This window comes from Schistocerca gregaria, chromosome 7 (genome assembly GCF_023897955.1).
Source record: "Schistocerca gregaria isolate iqSchGreg1 chromosome 7, iqSchGreg1.2, whole genome shotgun sequence".
NCBI lineage: Eukaryota > Metazoa > Arthropoda > Insecta > Orthoptera > Acrididae > Schistocerca > Schistocerca gregaria.
The window spans coordinates 46779214-46801123 of NC_064926.1; the positions used below are offsets into that span (position 1 = coordinate 46779214).

A 21910-nucleotide genomic window follows, 5' to 3' on the forward strand; every position below is an offset into this window, starting at 1 on the left:
GGAACGTAATTCACTGAAATTAATGGAATAGTAGAGAACGGTGTTTGTTATCAATATTAATAAACGGCTTGCACACTCAAGCTGCTCACCCTCTCAACGTTTCAGGTCGCCCCTATGATCGCATCCGTGGACAACAACAATTCGAGTTTTTCAGACAGTATCCACATATACCACTGAATATACCTGTAGAAGTATATCATTGTACGGCGTATAGTTCATGAGGTATCACGTCATAAACAGAGAGACCAACTTTTTTTTTAAACACAGCCCCTTTAACCATAAAAGTCTGACATAATAATAACTCACATGTGAAGCAACCATGCTTTTGAGGTTACTTGATTCCTGAGAGTTCGATTCTTTAAGGAACCGTCGGTGGGGCAATACTGATTGTATCCCATTAAATACAGTGAATTACCTGATTAAATAAATCTATGCAGACCTGAAGTAATGCTTCAAATTACTTAAAGAATTGTGTTGCAGATACACGCCCAAATTGGCTTTTAAAACTTTTGTGTGTCACTAAAAGTGTTTTACTTTTCTCCTTAAGGAAACACATGCAATGAAATGATCGTTCTGGTGTCTTGTATTCACTAGATGAATGGTGTTAGTCCTTGAGAACACCTTTGAACTTCAAAATATCCACCGTAAGTAGTACATAGCAATGTAAGTTATAAAATCTGCAAACTGTGCGATGTTCGTGAATTAGCACCGCTGTCGCTAGAATTCTTTATGTCAGTAACATTATACGAATTTGAAGAATTCCTGCTTATGGTTGGCTGATTTGGGGCAATGGACCACATAGCGAGGTCACCGGTCCCATCGAATTAGGGAAAGAGGGGAAGGAAGTCGGCCGTCTCCTTCCAAAGGAACCATTCCAGCATTTGCCTGAAGCGATTTAGGGAAATCACGGAAAACCTAAGTCAGTATGGGCGGACTCGGGTTTGAACCGTCGTCCTCCCGAATGCGAATCCATTGTGCTAACCACTGCGCCGCCTCGCTCGGTGGCCAGCTTATGCTGAATGTGAACAATCGTTAAGAACTGCATCTGGCTGTGGACTGCAAAGGATATGTTTCAGCTACTAAAATGTCTCATGCTCTCTGCAGTCACATTAAAGTGACAACCCTTCAAAACCTTTATAACCTCCTTTTGCAGCAAGAGACGAGGAAAACGAGAGTTTGTTCCTATGTTTTAGGGCGCAAAATCAAGTGAGGTCATGTCACCTTAGAACACTAATATGGAAAATAAGTTATAAGCGACTACATGTTAAGCTCAATTGACGGAAGAAAAGAGAGCTAAGAACAAGGACTTCCTCTTGGGGAAAGGGCGAAAAGATACGCCGCAGTGACAACGGAGGTTCCGAAGAAAAGTTTAAATGTCCTTCGCTATGTTATTAAGACGGATAAAAAGCAATACGCCGTCGACAGCCCTCGCGTCGTTCGCTAAAAGGCCGATAACTCAGACGACAAATACACAACAGAAAGTAAGTGGTTAAAAAGACGGAATTCCTTTATAAAATGGCGAACCGTAAAAGACTGAAGACAATGAGCACATAGTGGTAGGGGATCATCACCTAACAAATAACGATGGCCTATACGACAGTGTCCAATACGCAGTCTAGCTTAAATGATATTGCGGCGAGAGGGGCGAGAGGAGGTCGGCCATGTCGCTGGGAGAGGTTTTATTCCCTGGAGCTTGTTCCCAAGAAAGCCGGTGGTGATGCCAAAGGGGCACCACCAGCTGACACGTCAACACGGAGATCATCCGAAGGAGCGGGAGAGCCAGATTGTCGACGTAGTAGGACTGCAGCCATCGCAGCAACGTCAGCAGCCTCGTTTACCGTCAGACAGACGTGACCAGAAACCCATATACACATCACAGCGGTTTCCTAAGGAGCGAGCTATTGGAAACTTTCTTGGACTCGATGCATTAAGGGATGGAATATGTACAGCACACAGAGTCTCTGAAGGACATAGAGAGAGTCGGAGCATGAGACAAAAAGCCTCTGTCGCCGGATGTATTGCGTGGTCTGATAGAGGGCGAAGAGCTCTGCTGTAAATATTGATCCGATATCAAGAATTGCCGGTGCCAATAACGAAGACACACCCGACACCACAGTCATCCTACAGTCATCCGCGTACATGAAGGTGCTATCACTAACTTGCTTGTGAAGCTAGAGAAACTTACAGCGATAGATAGAAAGTGGAAAAGTTTCCTTGGAAAGCGAATGAAGTACAAGATTAACACGGGCTCCCGCAAGAAATCCAAGGTAGTGAAAGGTTCATACCCATCGCGAACGTTGCAGTAGCGTGCAGTCAACAGAGTCATGGAAAAAGGAGGAGTAGGATGGATAGGCAGGCATGACAGACAAACGGCATTAGAGCTTTCTCTAAATCAAAAAACACTGTCACAGTTCGGTATTTCCGTACAATACCGTTACCGACATGGGTTGAAAAAGTTATGAGATGCTCAGCTGCAGAACGGCGCACTCGAAATCGACATAGTGCATTTGTTAGTAGTGTCAGATTGCAGCCACCACACCAACCGGCCATGACTCATATGTTCCATCACCTTGCAAAGACAGCTGCTGGGAGAAATGGGGCGGTAGCTAGAAGGAAGGTGTTTGTCTTTTCTGGGCTTTGGTTCAAAAGGTTCAAGTGGCTCTGAGCACTATCGGACTTAACTTCTGAGGTCATCAGCCTCCTAGAACTACTTAAACCTAACTAACCTAAAGACACCACACACATCCATGCCAGGTCGCGCGGTTCCAGACTGTAGCTCCTAGAACTGCTAGCCGGTCTTTGGTATGGTACGAAAGTGGCTTCACGCCAGCGCCTGGGGAACGTGCGATCTGCCCAAATGCTATTATACATATGAAGGAGAAAGTGCTTGCACACAAAATAAAGGTGGTGCAACATCTGAATGGGAACATTACCTGGCCCTGGGGTGGAAGATCGGGTGAAGTGAGAGTATAATCCAGTTCCCTCGTACTAAAGACAGAACTGTAGCACTCACTATTCTGAGAGGATATCACCAGAGCCTCCTTCACTCGTTTCTGAGGGAGGAAGATGGGGTGACGGTGGGTGGAACTTGAAATCTCCAGAAAATAGCGACTAAGGTGTTTGAGATAGCAACAGGGTCAACAATAACATAATCTGCTATTGTCAAGCCGGAAAATGAGGAATGAAACTTGGTCACAGAGAGCCGATGGAGGTTGCCCCAAACGACAGAAGCTCCCTGGGCCTGGCCTGTAACAAGGATAAGTGCAAACCCTACCTATCGACCTGTGGCAGGGAATTGTGCAATATTCCAGTAACCTGTTATGAGTCAAACTCGTGGGCCAGCCTTCAGGAGCGTACAGCGAGGAAGAAGAAACATAGAGGAACTTCAGACGCCAAAGCAGAGGAGGGTTTGGAGGTGGAGAACGAAGAAAGAAAGAAAAAATAGATGAGAGGCTGTTCTGATGTCAGGCTATTAAAACCTCAGAACTCATTCCCAAACATATCCTACACAAGTTCCCCAGAGTAGGGGAAAACGAGTAGCAGAAGGATAGACATGCAGCACAGGAAGGTTCAAATAGTTCAAATGGCTCTAAGCATTCTGGGAATTGACATCTGATGTCATCAGTCCCCTAGACTTAGAACTACTTAAACCTAAGTAACATCACACGCATCCATGCCCGAGGCAGGATTCGAACCTGCGACCGTGGCAGCAGTGCGGTTCCGGACTGAAGCGCCTAGAGCCGCTCGGTCACAGCGGCCGGCAGCACAGAAAGAGAAGAGGTGCTGCCGGGTCTGGGGTCCCGTGATCGCCAAGCACAAACTCACCAAAAAGCGGTGAGCCCCCTGGAGAAGGAGGAAGAGAGTGAATTAGGTTCAGGAAGGTACTGATGGGGATGTGGAGCCATGTCAACTCCAGAACCTCGGTTGAGGATCCATCCCCGTTAGAACTACAGATTTTTGTCAGCGGGAGGAAGTGATAAACTCATCCTGGTGAACTAAGAACGTGAACTGTGTTCTGTATGACACGTTGCATTTTCCTATTGTCAGATCCCACAATGCGGATGAAAACAAACTGCATGTAGAGGCGTTTGCTTTCAGAAGTTTCACGCAGTAGACGCCAGCAACCATCTATCCGAGGGAGCGTAAAACGTGCGTCATCTCAAAATGCCACCTGCACCACTCTGTGGACGTCCAGTTACGGTATCGGCGAGCACATTTCACCCTTCGTAAGTACCGGAGCATGCACCATGCGCCTGCCGCGGAGACCCGTTCCCTGAACATTCGTTGGGAGACATTTTTGGTAGCCCATTGTTTCATCTGGGCGGTCAGTTTCTCAACAGCTGCGCGGCGTTTCGTCCCTGCATCTGTCCCTGCAAACCGTCTTTCACCCATGTCATCTATGGCCCGTGCTACACGACAGTTGCTTAAGTGTCGAGTTACGACATCATCATTTTCCCATGCACGATATACTTTAACCGTGGCAGCACGCTAACGCCTTACACACTTAGCCGTTTCGGAAATGCTTCCTCCCTTGGCCCGAAAAACAATGAACGTGCCATTTTGGACATTAATAAAATCGCCCAGTTTCTGCATTACGGCAGTGACTGCACTGTTTTCCTCGTCCTCCCTACATGCTTCCTATGTCATCAACTGTTAGTGCTGCCACCTGTTGTCCATGAGTGGTAATTTCACGTGCATGTCGAATTTAGTCGGTGGTCAGTTTGTGTGACTGGTCGACGTATATACTTAGTGGGAAGTAAATATGCTGTCCGCAGTTTCATTAATAGTGACTTCTTTATACGACACATAATTTTCCAGCGCGAACATGAGTGAATACTTCAAGTGCGCCATATTTAAAAAAGAAAAGTGTTCTCCAATCTCTTCTCAGTCGCATAACTGTTAATCCAGACGACTCTAGGTAGCGAAGAACGAATGCGTAAGAAATGTGTGCAACATTCTGTTGCTTGATCATATATGTCTTGATCATATATGTCGTTCGCATACTCAGTTAACTTGGATAACACCGGACATTTTCACACCCTCTGTCTACTTCATTCGTTTCCCAATCACTGCTGTCTCCACTACCACTCGTATCAGCAACCTGTCACCATTACACACAACCGCAGTGCCAGACCGGATACGTCCAGCATCTTGGCTGTACCTCTGAACAACATTAAATCTTGCTCCATTTCCTTCTCAATTCCCGACATACGACTGTCGAATAAATTACCCTGTTATCTGCGTCTCATCAAAAAGCAGTCTGTATTAAGGAAAAGTTAAAGCTTTGTCCTTACGAACGGCGTGTCTCCCGTCCGTTTCTAGTGCAGTTCCCTTCTTTCCACCTCATCTGCTAATCTTAGGTTATTCTCTCTCACTCTTCCTCTGACCAGCGAACTTCTTCTCCACTTTCGTTCCTTTTGTGCTTTCGTCATACGTTTCTGTTAAATGTCACTGCTTAAGGAAGAACTTTCTTAATCCATATATGTCATAAAAATGGTGATATGTTTGTATATGGCATAAACACCGAGGTGTGTTAAAATTTGCTGCATCATGCACGATGTTTAAATTTATTGGTTATTTGCTACTAACTTTATTCGCAACACATTTTGCAGTCAGTGTCCACATATACCGCAGCATATATCTTCTTCTTCTTCTTCTTCTTCTTGATTTTTGCTCATTACCCAGATCTCGCTTCTACAGAGGAGTGAGAGTACTGCAACTATTTCACTCAATTTCATTTGAGTATCTTTCCTAGTTTTGTTTTTAATGTATTAGGGGAAATTATCTGTTATGGTATCATCTATCGTTGCTGGCGTCTTCATCTATTTCCTTCGCACTTATAATTTCTAGCCCTTAAAGGGAGTCTGCCATTCTCCATTCTTTCTAGGTGTTTGTATTATTTTCTCCCATATTCCACAGTTTTATTATTATGATTAAAAATTTTTGGTTCGTCTTCTGTTGTGCAACCTTTAACTCGTCTCAGAAATTTCATTTCTTGCGCCTGAATAAGGCTTTCTTGCTTTTTGCACATTACCTGCAAAGCAGTGAGGGTACAGCAACTATTTCATAGAATTTCATTCGCGTATCTTTCCTAGTTTTGTTTTAACATTACACGTACCCGGCTAAATTTGCTAAGCTTAATTTCTGTATATTTGCTATAGCCACGGGTCACCTAACATCCTAGATAACTGAAGTGGTTTGCTAGCTGTAAAATCTTTTGATCTACAACTACTTCAGTTCTAATGTGTTTTTTCCTTATAGAGGCAATTGCCTTAGATTTTCTGTTGAGGTCTCCATGTCAAATTTCACACTTATTTATTTTAGTAAGTAAATTCCTTTTTGGAGGTCTTCTTCTTCATCTGGTCGTTCTACAAAGGGGGTTAAGTGGATGACCGATACCCAGCTCTCGGAAAACACACACTACTCCTATTACACAAGGAGCCTCGGTAATAGTATAGTCTCAAAGATTAATTATGAAGCTGAATATACCTGCAAAATTGCGCCATTTTACGATAAAGAGGTAAGGAGATATGCCTTCATAAACACTGATATGTGTGAAAAAAATTACGTATCGTGCATGAAGTTTTAATACATGTATTCTTTATTACAGAGACACTCCTACAGTAATCCCCGACACCCGGCAGCGCTTTTGTCGGCTTTCGACTGCGAGACGCAAACGGCTTCGGGCGAAAACAATTGACGGCTACAGAGTTACGAAGAAGCGTTGGTTCTATACACGCGAAGCAGCTCCGCCCAGCGTACAAGAACTGTACACTACAAATACGGTTTACCTTTTTGTTTTCTTTTCCTACAGAAAATTGACAAAATGATTACCTGGTCAATGCTCGATTTGTCACCTACTTTTGATAATAAGAGTGTCTTCTTTTTAAATTCCACGTATTCATTACTATACACATTGTCATTTTTTAAATTCTTTTGGATCATCTGTGGATGAAATCGGCTGTGTTTTTGATATGTTGTCGTCTGCCACGTGTGGTGTTCTTGGTGAAGCTTAGTAGTTAATATATCCTTGATAGTACCTTGAGCTTCTCTGTTAGCCAAGAATTCTTTCATTTACTTGCAAGACTCAGTCTTGCATTCCTCGGACCATTTCCTTGTCTCACTGTGGTTGAGTTCTGTAAGGGATGTCACTTAGGGTCTGATTTCAATAGCTGTAAGGTCTTGCCTAATAGTAAGTTCTACAAACTCTCTATAGGCTTGATATAAAGTGACCAATTGGCTTTACTCTTAAGAAACTTCCTGGCAGATTAAAACTGTGTGGCGGACCGAGACTCCAACTCGGGACCTTTGCCCTTCGCGGGCAAGTGCTCTACCAACTGAGCCACCCAAGTATGACTCACGCCCCGTCCCCACAGCTTCACTTCTGCCAGTTCCTCGTCTCCTCCGTTCCAAACTTTACAGAAGCTCTCCTGCTTGGGTAGCTCAGTTGGTAGAGCACTTGCCCGCGAAAGGCAAAGGTCCCGAGTTCGAGTCTCGGTCCGAAACACAGTTTTAATCTGCCAGGATGTTTCATATCAGCGCACACTGAGCTGCATAGTAAAAATCTCATTCTGGCTTTACTCTTGCTGACAACCCTGAAGATCTTCCAGGACAGCCCATGGGGGTCCATTCCGTACAGATGGCCATTGACTGCTGGTCGTCTTCTTCTGATCGCATCGATAAGGTTCTGTTGACGATGGTAGAGTTCATTATTAGGTTTGTACCATCGTCTCTTATCTCGAAGAATACTTGGTCGCACTATTTTTCGCAGCAGTTTCCTTTCTTGTAATTCGAAGATTCTAACTGAGATCTTCTAGGTTAGGAATAGACACTCTGCTGTGTAGGGGACTGAGGGTCTGACTACTTCTTGTAGTGGCTTACTTTGTCATTATTACTTTATTACTGTTATAATTATACAGTGTGTTACAAAAAGGTACGGTCAAACTTTTGGGAATCAGTCCTCACACACAAATAAAGAAAAGATGTTATGCGGACATGTGTCCGGAAACGCTTAATTTCCATGTTAGAGCTGATTTTAGTTTCGTCAGTATGTACTGTACTTCCTCGATTCACCACCAGTTGGCCCAAATGAAGGAAGCTAATGTTGCTGTACAGTACGTAGCATCAACAGGTTAGTGTTCATCACGAACGTGGTTTTGCACTCAGTCAATGTTTACAAATCCGGAGTTGGCAGATGTCCATTTGATGTATGGATTAGCACGGGGCAATAGCCGTGCCGCGGTACGTTTGTATCGAGACAGATTTCCAGAACGAAGGTGTCCCGATAGGGACGAAGCAATTGATCGGCGTCTTAGGGAGCACGGAACATTCCAGCCTATGACTCGCGACTAGGGAAGACCTAGAACGACGTGGACACCTGCAATGGACGAGGCAATTCTTCGTGCAGTTGACGATAATCCTAATGTCAGCGTCAGAGAAGTTGCTGCTGTACAAGGTAACGCTGACCACGTCACTGTATGGAGAGTGCTACGGGAGAATCAGTTGTTTCCGTACCATGTACAGCGTGTGCAGGCACTATCAGCAGCTGATTGGCCTCCACTGGTACACTTCTGCGAATGGTTCATCTAACAATGTGTCAATCCTCATTTCAGCGGAAATGTTCTCTTTACGGATGAGGCTTCATTCCGACGTGGTCAAATTGTAAATTTTCACAATCAACATGTGTGGGCTGGTGAGAATCCGCACGCAATTGTGCAATCACGTCATCGACACAGATTTTCCGTGAACGTTTGGACAGGCATTGTTGGTGATGTCTTGATTGGGCCTCATATTCTTCCACCTACGCTCAATGAAGCACGTTATCATGTTTTCATACGGGATACTCTACCTGTGCTGCTAGAACATGTGCCTTTACAACTACGACACAACATGTGGTTCATGCACGATGGAGCTCGTGCACATTTCAGTCGAAGTGTTCGTACGCTTCTCAACAACAGATTCGGTGACCGATGGATTGGTAGAAGCGGACCAATTCCATGGCCTCCACGCTCTCCTGGCCTCAACCCTCTTGACCTTCATTTATGGGGGCATTTGAAAGCTCCTGTCTACGCAATCCGGGTACCAAATATAGAGACTCTTTGTGCTCGTATTGTGGACGGCTGTGATACAATACGCCATTCTCCAGGACTGCATCAGCGCATCAGGGATTCCATGCGACGGAGAGTGGATGCATGTATCCTCGCTAACGGAGGACATTTTGAACATTTCCTGTAACAAAGTGTATGAAATCACGCAAGTACGTTCTACTGCCGTGTGTTTCCATTCCGTGATTAATGTGATTTGAAGAGAAGTAATAAAATGAGCTCTAACATGGAAAGTAAGCGTTTCCGGACACATGTCTTCATAACATATTTTCTTTCTTTGTGCGTGAGGAATGTTTCCTGAAAGTTTGGCCGTACCTTTTTGTAACATCCTGTATTGTTCATTTACTTCACACACTGCAGTTGTTTTGTTACTCACTGAGGGAATCGGATTTCATGTAAGAAAGGGCCTGAGAGCCGCCGCCTTTCCTTCAGCTGCGCCGCGTAGAGACGCAGTGGTGGGCGATGAGCGGCCGGCGGGAGCGGCCAGCTGGCAGCTTCCTTCCGCGGCCGCGCTGGCGCTGGCGTCGCCACGTGGGGCCGGCTGGCGCTCGCCGCGGCCCCCGACGCCGCCCCCGCCGCCGCCCCCGCCGCCTCCGCCGCCGCCGCCGCGGGCGTCGCGCCGCCTATATAAAGCGGTGCGTGTCCGCCGGCCCGACGCTTGGCCCCGCCGACCACCGCCGCCGCCGACCTCCGAGACGCCCTCGACGCCGCCGCCGACGCCGCCTCTGACGGACCGCACGACCGCCCTGTCGCAGACCGCCGCCACTCCTCCGAGGTGAGTGCGCGGTGCCCGTCAGCGGCGGCCCCAAATTCGCTTCTACACGTCAAACCCAGACCTCAGAGGGTTTCGACAATGCTTCTAAATAGAAAATCCCTAAAAGAGCCTAGCAAAATGTTGCAGTATGCCATCAACTGTATATATGTATCATACGATGTAGGCTTTCACGGCCGGTGTTGTCTTCAGGTAAAACTTCCGGGCTGAGAGGCCGTGGTCGATGTATAAAATTTCCACCTGACGTTTCGTCTTCATCTGCGGGAGACATCTTCTGAGGGCGTCCGGCTACTGCCAGTAATGTCTCCCGCAGATGGAGACGAAACGTCAGGTGGAAATTTTATACACCGACCACGGCCTCTCAGCCCGGAAGAATAAACTGAAGAGGTGTATATATGTATGTTAAAACCTTATAGACGAATGCCTCTACGTCCACTATGTTATACACAAGTACATTCTCTCTGAAACCAACTGCCTTCACCAGCACCAAAAGTAAGTACGTGATCAGCACGTCATCGGCAGATGATTTTTTATTTTATTTATGATGGGCCTGCAATGGCTCAAAATCTAGCTCATAGACAAGAAAACAAATTTTAAAACAATAAATTGCGAGTACTACCTGTTTTTTTTTCCCTCAGATAATTCACGCCAAACTCGTACAAACAGCTCCTGTAGCAACTTTTTATATTTACATACATTCCGAGACGGTGTTGTACACTACGAGTTAAGCGTGAATTATCCGAGAAAAACCTGCTAATACTCACGATTTACTGATTCATTTTGTTTCTTCTTCTATTGGCTAGGTACTGAGTCAGTGCAAGCACACCATTTGAGGGTAGATATTGACGACAACAAATTCAAAAAGCTTTTGATGATGCCGTGCACACCACGGCTACACTTGTTGTGCCAGTGAACGCAGCTCATTTCAAAGAGAATCTACGAATTTCTATGCATTTCATGAAAGACGTAGCTACATAGTTACACCGTATGTTACCGTCATTAACTTTATTACGTTGCTCCTATTTTCAGTCATAAACATCGACCATCTCCTAGCACTGGTCAAAAATTTCGTTACAGAATTTCGATTTCTGATCCATTACAGGCTGTTGACTTAATATTAAGTTAAGTAGACAAACACTAGCATCTTTATTACGTCTCACTAACACACTTTCATCTGGCCTTTCGATGTACAAGGTGAAAAATTTGTTTCGTGTCAAGGTGCCTGAATTATTCTAAATCTGCTCACTTCGCAACCCTGCCGAAAACTTCGATCCTTCACAAATGAAAATTGTATTCACATTGTCTGTTGCTATCGACTTTTGGATTCACTGTATAACTCCACCTACAGTGAGATCAATGGCCACCAACAGAATATTTGACAGCAGTACGTGGTGTAGCAATATAAATACATTTTTCCTGAAACTGTATCAGCTGCAGAGCACCACATTCTTAAATCCCTTATACAAATTTGGTTAGATATTGTTATGAATAATTTCGCTTCGTGGTATTGGGAAGGCTGTAGCTCGACAAAGGATCATTCTTGCAGGGTATTCATCTTTAATATTATGACTGCTTTAGAAAACTGTGATTATGTCATTTCCGAAGAAGCAGCAAAAATTTGCGTCTTACTGTCTCCAGGAAGAAAACATATTTTAAGCTTATTCCGTTGAGTGAAGGGCTGATTGGTGCAGCAAACGGTTTCCGTAATGATACAAGGAGACGGCCTCGGTTCCACAGCTATTTTTATTACAAATTTTGTATTGAAAACAACTTTTTATGTGTATATTTTAAAGTTTATTTCACACATTCTTCTGGATCCTACAACGCGTAAGGAAGAATTCCATGAAGACTGTTAACTGAGTACGTTGAGTGTGTTTCGATAGCTTTCCCCTAAGATTAAGTTCGACGGATATGACAAACTTAAGAAAAATCTGTAAGTCATTCACTAAACAGACTTACTATGAATGCCCACAGTCTGAGATGAAACCTATAAAGAGGTCAAAAGGTAGGTCACGAGGAACGGAAGAACGTGCAATGCCTCATGCGGACAAGAGAATCGAGAATATAATCATAAGTCACCGCATCTATCGTCAATATCTGTTATATTTGGCAGACAGCTCATGATATCAAAACAGCCGATGACATAATAATTTCGACAAGTAGCAAACCCAAAGGAGCGGCTATTTTTCAACAAGCTGCAAGGCTCGCAGATTTCTTGTCCACTAAGGTAATATAACTGTTTAAATTGAAAATATGTACCGTTGTGACGGCCTTCGCGAGTGCTTGCAAAAAAGCAATAATAAGAACTTGGTTTCCACGTTCATTATATCTTTAGCAAACAGCTAACAAGGTAAAAAATTAAGCCCTAGAATTATGACGCTTCTCAATCTCCTCTGCTTTGACTGTCAAACACTGTGTAATGGGGCGGAAAGTATTCTATAGCACGACTTCGCCTGCTTAAAAAAATACAATTTGTGCATACAAAACGCTACGATCATTACTCTCACCCATCCTTTTTCGGAATTTTATTTATCGAATGGCTATCACTATTTTGAATTCTGTATAAACTGTTGGGGATCATCACGTGACCGAGCACATCCTGTGTATATAAGAAGTTGTTGCAATATACTGTGTCTACGTTATTACTCACATTGCTGTTAGCTAAGCTGGGCAGGCGCACATAAGAGCGAAATTATAGGTACCTTGCTTAAACGGATATTAAGCTCTCGTGGTCATGGTTCACAGTCATGTAGAATATTTTAAAGGACGTCATATTCGACGATGACTGTAGATTTCTTCACTAAACGGCGAATATGATGTCTTTTAAACGGATATATTTTTATCAGTCGCATGATCAATTTTGCAACTAGTAACAATTACGTAAATTACACAAGGAACCTTACTTAAATTTTATATAGTGTTAACCGTGATTTGAAAATGCTCTATTGAGCGAAAGCTAGTGGCCTGTGAGTAAATGTACATTACAACACCTTTTGATGGTTCAACAATTTCGTACTTGGAGAAATGGCGAAATAACGTAAGATAACTGATATTTAATTTTCAATATGCACTTATGTGCTATTTAACAAGTTTCTTAATTGTGATCAATGTTCATAATAATAATTCTGCGCAGAATGCGTAGAGATTCTTCAGAAGCGATTACGTTCCTTGCACCTACATGCTACTGCAGTGGACTATGTGTTCTGGACAGAAGTTTCATTTACTGCAGACTTTTATTTTAGAATACCCATTAGTTTTATTCTCTCATTTGTCTCTCCTACAGCCGTGGTTGTATGTAGTTCATGGAGGAATCCTTTATAAGCGGAGGAGAGTCTCAGAAGAGTAGCAAAATTCTGACACTTTGTCACAAGCAGGAAAAGGATTAGAATCGAGTAGTCGACACAAACACATACACACATCAAAACTGTAGTATATTCGTGGCTAAGCCATCAAGCTTTTAAAAACTCTGACGCTGTACACAAAACTAGGAGTTTGCTATAATATGTAGGATCCTTTTAGCAGCATGCAAACTCAATAGGAATTCTTGCTTACGTAGTACACTGTGGCAGTCCATTGTTTTGCATTTACAAAGGAGATTTCCGCGTGGGAATGCAACATATACTGTATGTGTGGAACTCAAACGTAGAGCCAAAAGAGCAGGACGTAACCCTCTGCAGTTTTCTTTGCCTTTCAGCATTAAACGGTATAGACCATTCACTCTACGGAAGTTGAAAGCCCGTGAGTGAATTAATCGGATTATAAGAACGTCTGCTTTCAAGTTTTACAGTTTTTAGCAGTGCTGATTAAGTACTTAACGGTATATCATCTACATCTGACAAAAATTTTCCTTTCTTATGTCAGAAAGAAAAATAAATTATACATCTTGTTTCATAGAAATTCCGATACCCCACATTTAGCAGCCCTTTCTTATCTTTCAGATTCTTTTCTACTACAGTTGTGGAAAATCATTTTTCGTAGAGACAGTCTGCTCCTGAGTTATTTCTATAGCCGTTTGGCTGTGCAACTGCCACACTTTCATATACAGTAGAAACGAGTTGTTTTCCTGTCGAAGATAATAAGTAGGAAAATATGGTCTTCTTTTATCGCTGTTTTTCTGCAAACCTAAGCAAATGATACATGTTATATCACTGAACTTCTCTTTTAAATAAATTTAAATGAAGTTAAAAGTATACCACTCTTTTTAAAAGAAGTTGCTCCAATACAACGTTATATTTTTTAAAATAAATGTGCGACCGATACAGCAAATTACTTCTCATTTTTGTTCTATAATTTGCCGCTTCCACTCTTCGATCTGCCTAGGGAACACTCTGGATGTACAAGTTACGTGGTTAACCGTGAATACGAGAAGTGTGCAACACGACATATGGAAGGAAACAGGCGACGTACTGGTTCAGGTTCCAAAAGTATGAATGGTGTTATATCATAGCTGTTCTTCCCTTCTGGTTAGGAACGTGACAAGGCCTTAAAAATTAAATTCTTCCTGACAGTGAGTTTTACAATAAATAATATCATAAAGGAAGCTAAGGAAGTAATGCAAATACAGATATCAGAAAAATCATGAAAAAGAAGAAGAACAGACGTAATGTAAATGTAAAGAACCCATAAGACTTACAACTATAGGTTGTAGCATGGTCAGAGTTCTACAGTATTACTTAAATTACTGGGATCCACTGACAAATGTTTGTCAAATACTGCTGATAGTCGTTCACCTTCGTCACCGAAGTTACTAAGCTAGCTAAGATCTCCACCGCTCTCGTTAGAGCGAATGAAGTCCAGCAGTATGAAGTACAGTTCAGGTTTCAGCAGTGTTATGAGTACCACAGAGGTGCCCGTTTATCAGATCACACACACACACACACAAAAGCGAGCGCGCTCGCGCCTTATAAGCCATCTCATGCCTGCAGATATTGACGTCATATCTGTCCCAGTTTCTGCTTATTATTCACTGTTGCTGTGAATAGATCCATGACGATGCGAGTCGCTGCCTCAGATTTATCATTTCTTTACTCTACTGTTTTATATTTTCTTTTCAAGCAGTCTAGTGACTGGTTCGGTGCGTTATACCACGAATTCATATCTTGTACCAATCTCTTCGCCTTAGAGCAGAACTCTCATTCACCCTATGCCCTAAATTATTTGTTGTGTGTATTTCAGTGTCAGTCGTCAGGTACAGTTCTCGCTCCTACAGCTCCTTCAAATACAGCGAAAGTTATCGTCCTGTCAATGTGTTCCACGTGTTCCGCTCTTCTCCAGTTCTACACAGAACCTTCTCATTTCTTATCTGAGCAGACCACCTGGTCTTCAACAGCCTTCTGTAGCACATTTCAAACGCTCCGATTTTCTTATTTTCCTGGTTTCCCATAGGCTGGGGTTCACCACCATATAACGTTGCGTTCCAAACGTACACTCTCAGAAACTTCTCTGTACTATAGATGATCTTTAAGAACCGAATTGCTGGAGAAAAATTGTTTTAGCTGTAAACAAAACACCACCGGTTAATTGATTAAAATCCTTGAAATCTGCCACGGAATACTTCACACATGTTCCTGCCTTCAAGCCGGTGTCTGCCCGCTCGCCTCGTGCTTGAATTTAGTGCACGTTTCCCGACCATACGCCTGGTTGAATCGCTGCCTCCCATCGGAACGGCTGCAGCATTGTCGAAACAACCTCGACTGCACGTGGGCGGGAATTATCCTCCGAGAGAAAGATGAAGTCCGCCAACATTCCTAGGCAATTGAACTTGACGCCGCGCTCCAGTTTTTGCAAAGCCTTCACGTAGCGCTTTGAATTAATTGTGGCTCCGTGTTCCATAAAGTCAATGAGGAGCTGGTTGGGGGACGGCATCATTCTGTTGCAGTATAATGCCGCCCACATATTTCCAAGACTGCTTCGATTATACCGCAGGCTTTTCGCTGGAAAGCCGTTACACATCGCCCGTATAATGCTGTTTTCTCCCCGTGCGATTTCCACATTTTTGGAACCGTGAAGAAAGACATTCGTGGCCGTCGATTTGCTTCGGACGGAAAGATGGACGGCTGCGTACGATCATAGTTCTGTGGGCAGCTGCAAACATTTTTGCATTAATTGTTTTCTCACAGTGAGATAAATCTATTTACAGTTATGGCGATTACTTTTGACATCGTAAACAGTTTTGATTGGACAGCCCGTTACCGGTATTCATGCGGTAGCATGCGCTAACTAATATTTTCCAAAAGGCCGCACATAAAAACAGATTGGTTGGCGGCTCATACCTCGGGTTTTTATTGGTGATAGAAGGTTAGGTTCAAGTGTTATGGATAGCCCTTTGGCTACGAATCATTCGTACAGCCACCAGTAAGATCGTCTTAGCGTCACTATCGTACAGCTCAGTGTCAAAGTACGAATATTAAAATCTCCTCCCGCTTAGGCAAATGGAGCAAATCGGTTGTTTCTTGTTGTATTTGAAGTGGTCTGTGGTGGACCTTTTTTAAGGGGCTTATGGGGGCACCATTCGTTCATGAGTGGTTTCTCGGAAAACACCAAAACTTTTTTTGTTGTTTTTTCGTAGCAAAACGAAGCCACGGCTTGCAAAACGGCTTTGTTCAGGAAATGGCTGGAATTTTTATGAGGCATTTCTAAGATCCGCACCTCGAACAAACTAGAAAATTACTCCCGAGATACAGAGGTTCCAAGTTACCCTACTTGCAGGCGTAAAATCCGGTGTGAGCTGAAAACACAGTTTTTAAAGTGACATATCACGGAGAATTATACTGTGTAGTATTCCCGTTATCATCGGGTTTTGGAAACCCCGTGTTTTAGCACAGAAGCAAATGCAAAATTTTTGCGGTCCTAAAATGCGCTCTGAGATACACAATTAAATACTTCTGCCATATTTCTATTTCACGAAAGTAAACTATCAAAATTTTACTGATCCATAAAGTTCTTTTCATCTGAGTGACCTTCCCTGCTGTAGCAACCAGAAGAAGGAAGTCAGTGGAAAAATGTTCTTATCGGAGCACAAAAAGGCGAAAATGCTCCTTTTTAAAGGGCTCTGTCTGAAAAGTGTACCAGCCGTGTAATTCTACCTTCATCAGCACCTTTAAAAATTTTTTCGGAACTTTTGGTATATGAACGTATTCGCCCTTTCTTGTTACGAGAGAGAAGAAGACTGTGGCAGTGGTAAAGAGATGGCAAAGTAGTAAATACTGGCTGATAGTGGACAGTGGTTGTATTATAGAAGGAGGGAAGGAGATAACGGTAGTGTATAAGAAAGAGAGGGACACAATGGTAGTGGAACATGGTTCAAAGTGACAGGAAAGGCTAGGGAAAGGGTGAAGGAGACAGGGCAAGTGGCAAGTGGGGGAGAAATAAAGACAAGGAGTAAGTGGAGGGAGTCAGAGCTGCTGATAAAAAGAGACAGAGTCTATGACAATGAGAATGAATAAGGGTGGTATAGTGGCAGTGAGAAGAGACAACAGCAGTAAAAATGAAGGAAGCAGATGGTAGGAGTAAGAGAGAGCAAGACGAAGACAGCGGCAATGGGAGGAGACAGTAATAATAGGACAGATCGAAAGAGAGTGTGGCTGTATGAATGAAGACAGTGACAGAAACTCAAGGTGGAGCGAGGGAGTGACTGAGTGAGTGAGTGAGTGAGAATAGGCAAGTCGGACTGAAGTGATATGAGCGACTTACAGCAATGGACTAGTGAGTATAAGCGACTTAACTTAGGGAAGCTTGTAAGAGTGAGAGATTATATTCACATGTCAAAGTTTTTGGGGACTTTTTAAAGATGCGGAGGAAGATAGAATGAAGCAGCTGGTTAAGTTGTTCTTTGAACAGGAACATGATGGCCTTTTTGGTGCTCCGTTAGGAGCAGTTTTCCGTTACTACTCTAACTGCGTAGAATAGCTACGAAGTAGGCATTGAAGCTATTTTTTGACATGTGGTCACTGCGTCCCCGAATTGCCTTTCTGTGACGACAATTTTCTACTGGAAATATTCACGAGAAGAAATTTTATTACAGATATTTTTGTACTGTTAACATGAAAGGGACCACGCTGTGGCGTCCGAGTGGGCCAATTTTGGTCCATCTGGTATTTTTGAAAGTCCAGCGCTCTTATGACACCAGACGCCGGATCAATGCAGTCGGTGACCAAGCCAGTGTTCGGTTACAGGACGATTCATGTTAGATGAGCCGAGTACAGCTGTCTATGGTTGCATTGACTAGAATTGCGAAAAGGTACATAGAAATACAAAATAAAATGATTAATTTAACAACAGTGGTTCTACTCTAACACCTGTGACTGATGTAAACTAGAGAATTATGGTGAATAATATGTATTCAAGAAAGGACATCGCAAAAGAACGGGTAGCGGGTCTACGATATACAGTTAAAATGTAGACAGAAAATATGCTTATCAAATACAGTAAAGTTACGTTGAGAGTGATACGAGAATGGTAGCAAAATCCCAAAACCAGTCATGGCAGACTTCCGAAAACTAAGTCAATTTCATGATCACAATATATGAGAGATTCACCAACTCAAAATTATTCAGAGTTCAACATAATGATTCACAAATTAACACACGCCATGCGAGGGATAGCAACTCATACTCTGTCTATTCTGAGTACGGTAAATAAAGCGGCAAAAGTTAGAGTCCTCCACCGGAACACATTCAGACCTTTCGAAATATAAAGTCTCTTCAAAAGTTAAAGTATTGTAGGGGTGTTCACCTCCAAGAAACTATCACCTTAATGACTGAATCACGCACTTTACCCTAGGCAGGTCTGTATCCTTCCGGAACTCGCCACAATGTGTTCCGAATCACTCCACTGAGCTCTTCGCTCGGGAAGTCGCAGCCTTCACTTGACTCTCGCAGTGTTTCGCTACTGTCTGCTACTCCACTGGCTACAGACCGTCCCCACAAAAATGCATCGTCCGTAATCTCTTCAGGCATGATCTGATTCAAGTCGACCACTTCCCGGACTAAACTAATATATTACAACACAGTATAAATAAAGAAATGTTACAAACATTCGGTCACACTCAGACCATTCACAGTAAATACAGGTAAAGGTTTATCCGTAATTAAGTAAGCCAGTATTCTGTCGCAAGTATACTCACCTTAAATGACAACGAGTTATCGTTAATTGTTGTTTGAACAAATAATCATGAAATGGCTTTCATTCAAAGAAATCTAAAATCTGAGTACTTCTGAAAACTTTGTTTCGACTGCCTCTCCTGTCCCGTGACGAAACTGATGTCTGCTTCGTCGGAGACCTAATATAGCGCAAACCTAACAATGAACATGTAGAATTTTTTCATTATTTTTTACATGCCTATTTTCTGGCAGATAAAGACTTTCCACCTGTTATGTAGGCAGACAGTAGGAGTGGTTCTGAACGGACTAGTACCTGGGGTGACGCATTCCGTCCTAACTTGAAATGGGTAGAGAAATTTTATCCTGTTATGATAGCTTGTGGGAATCAGCACCTACTGTAAGCGAAAAGAAGAAAGGAACTAATGGGAATCAATATGTCCGCTGTCAGATAAATATGGTGGCAGCTAATGGGAATCAAGGCGTCCATTTTGAAATCAATTCGGGGTCAGCCGTTTGAAACGCGAAAACTTTCCAAATGGAGGCTAATTTTCTAGAGCGTACATGTAGTTCATGGGTAAATCTCACGGACATCCCACACAGTGAAACTCTTAGCAATATCATCTCGGTCAACTTAAACTGGATTTTTTCTTAATAACGTCATGTTTCACCACAAAGAGTTTCTGACTGCAATTTCTTTTACATGCAAGCATTTTCAATCCGTAGACCATCATCAGGTATAAAATATTGATAACCGCGTACAATGAGGTGTAAATCAATTGGCGTCAAATAATATTTGTATCTGCCAACATCGACAAATCATGCCTTTTATATTATTCGACGCCATTTGCTTCATATAGCCTTGCTGATGTAAATATTTTGTGATGCCTGATGATGGTCTGTGGACCGAAACTCGTTGTGTGATAAAGAAACATTTTAAGCAGTTGTTGCCAGTGAATAGTGGCGTTTTTTCAAAGATTTACCTGATTTGGAGCATCACCTTCTTTCTGAATATCTCTCTGCTTATGGGCTTTCACGTCTGTGGCCCAAATAAAAGAAATATCCCTAGCTGTTCGAGGTGTATAACGCTTGTTCAGGGGTGCTAAAGGAAAAGACAGGCAAGATAACATACGTGGTCAACGGTGAGACTGATTAAAAGCGTGGACACGTAGTGTCCAGCGTACAGCCCCCAGTACTGGTTTATCCAACGTCAGCTCTCACGTATAATAGAGTGAGATACTCACTCTGCAGCGGAGTGTGCGCTGATATGAAACTTCCTCGCAGATTAAAACTGTGCGCCGGACCGAGACTCGAACTCGGGACCTTTGCCTTTCGCGGGAAAGTGCTCTACCATCTGAGCAACGACTCACACCGCGTCCGCACAGCCCTACTTCTGCTAGTACCTCGTCTCCTACTTTCCAAACCTCACAGAAGCTCTCCTGCGAACCTTCCAGAACTAGCACTCCTGGAAGAAAGGATATGGCGGAGACATTGCTTAGCCACAGCCTTGGGAATGTTTCTAGAACGAAATTTTCGTTCAGCAACGGAGTGTGCACTGATATGAAACTTCGTGGCAGATTAAAACTGTGTGCCGGATCGAGACTCGAACTCGGGACCTTTGCGTTTCGTGGGCAAGTTCTCTACCATCTGAGCTACCCAAGTCGTGCTTGGGTCGCTCAAATGGTAGAGCACTTGCCGGCGAAAGGCAAAGGTCCCGAGTTTGAGTCTAGGTCCGGCACACAGTTTTAATCTCACATATACTATAAAACTCTTCCTGTACAGCGACACTATCAAGTTACCATTCCCATTCCTCGTAAATGAGACGTCATTAAAATATGTACACTCGATGGAAATATTCCACACAGATGGTTTTAAAACGATTTTTTTAATCCAGAGTGAAAGTCTCTCCCAGCAACGGGCAGCGGACTTTGGCGATTAGTTGGCGAGAGATGCCCTTGCCAGAAGCGCTGGCACGGAGAGGGTTCAAAGTTCAAAAACTGATTGTAAAAATAAAAAAAAAATGGTGATGAGAGTATTAACTGGAAGAGGTACCCCACGTCATCTTCTTCCTTTTTTTTTTTTTTTTTTTTTGCCTACATGAAGAAGACTTCCGTCGACCGCAACTATAAACGCACATCTTATATCTCAGAAAAATGAGACACATCCAATAACACAACAATATTTCATTATCCTTAAAACTACAGAAGCTAATATTTCACGGTGAATAAACGTTTTCACAATGAACCTCTGAATTAACAAATTTTAATTTCAACAAACTGTATTTCAAATTATAGCATTAGACTATAGCTATCATCTCTGAAAGCTACGTACCTGTATCTATTTTTTTTATTGATTTACGACGTGTTTTATATCACTCTCATTATGTAAGTGTTTCTCAGGACATCCTGTTCCCACATTTACACAGGAGATGAATATAACGGCAATACCTCATATTTTGTCATACTTCTGTATTCATTTAGTGAACAGTAAAGTATTTTGCTAGTCATTTTATTTAAATGTTGATTCCATGTGTTATTAAAAGAAAGTATGCTACTTTAAAAGAGGTCAGTCGCATGTGTTAGCGGACGCTACAATTGGAAAGTGAACAAAAAGATGCTCCTGTGAAGAAGGAATGAATAACACAGGCCAACGATGGAAATACTTTTTCCTGAAAATAACTTATTCTTATATTTTCATGAGTGGGAAATCCAAATATGATACTTATAAAAACTGTATCACCCACCGTTTCATCACGTTTCACAGTTAAATTTATTAAATTCGTCTATTTTTAAAGAATTTAACAGCTTTTATATAATTAAAATAATTTAAAAATGAGGTGTAATGAATGTGGATGACGTTTATAGCACTGCTGAAAAACATTTTCTGGCAAAAAAAAAGTCGACTCTATTTTTGGTTAACAGATGGTGTTTGGTTTA

The 21910-nt window shown here is 42.7% G+C and overlaps 1 protein-coding gene and 1 non-coding gene across 5 annotated transcripts in view; both read left to right on the forward strand.

The window, feature by feature from the left end:
- Positions 1-7432: 7432 nt before the first annotated feature.
- Trnas-cga (transfer RNA serine (anticodon CGA)) lies at positions 7433-7507 on the forward strand. Its single transcript has one exon. It is a non-coding gene; the product is annotated as a tRNA-Ser (tRNA).
- A 2256-nt stretch (positions 7508-9763) lies between these two features.
- The window catches only part of LOC126282023 (prothoracicostatic peptides), a 558509-nt gene continuing 546362 nt past the window's right edge, over positions 9764-21910 (forward strand). For 2 of the 4 annotated variants that reach the window (XM_049981416.1, XM_049981417.1), the window contains exon 1: positions 9764-9879. The gene's annotated coding sequence lies outside the window, so the exon portion shown is untranslated. The remainder of the gene's footprint in view (positions 9880-21910) is intronic. The other 2 variants (XM_049981418.1, XM_049981419.1) reach the window with 2 other exon arrangements.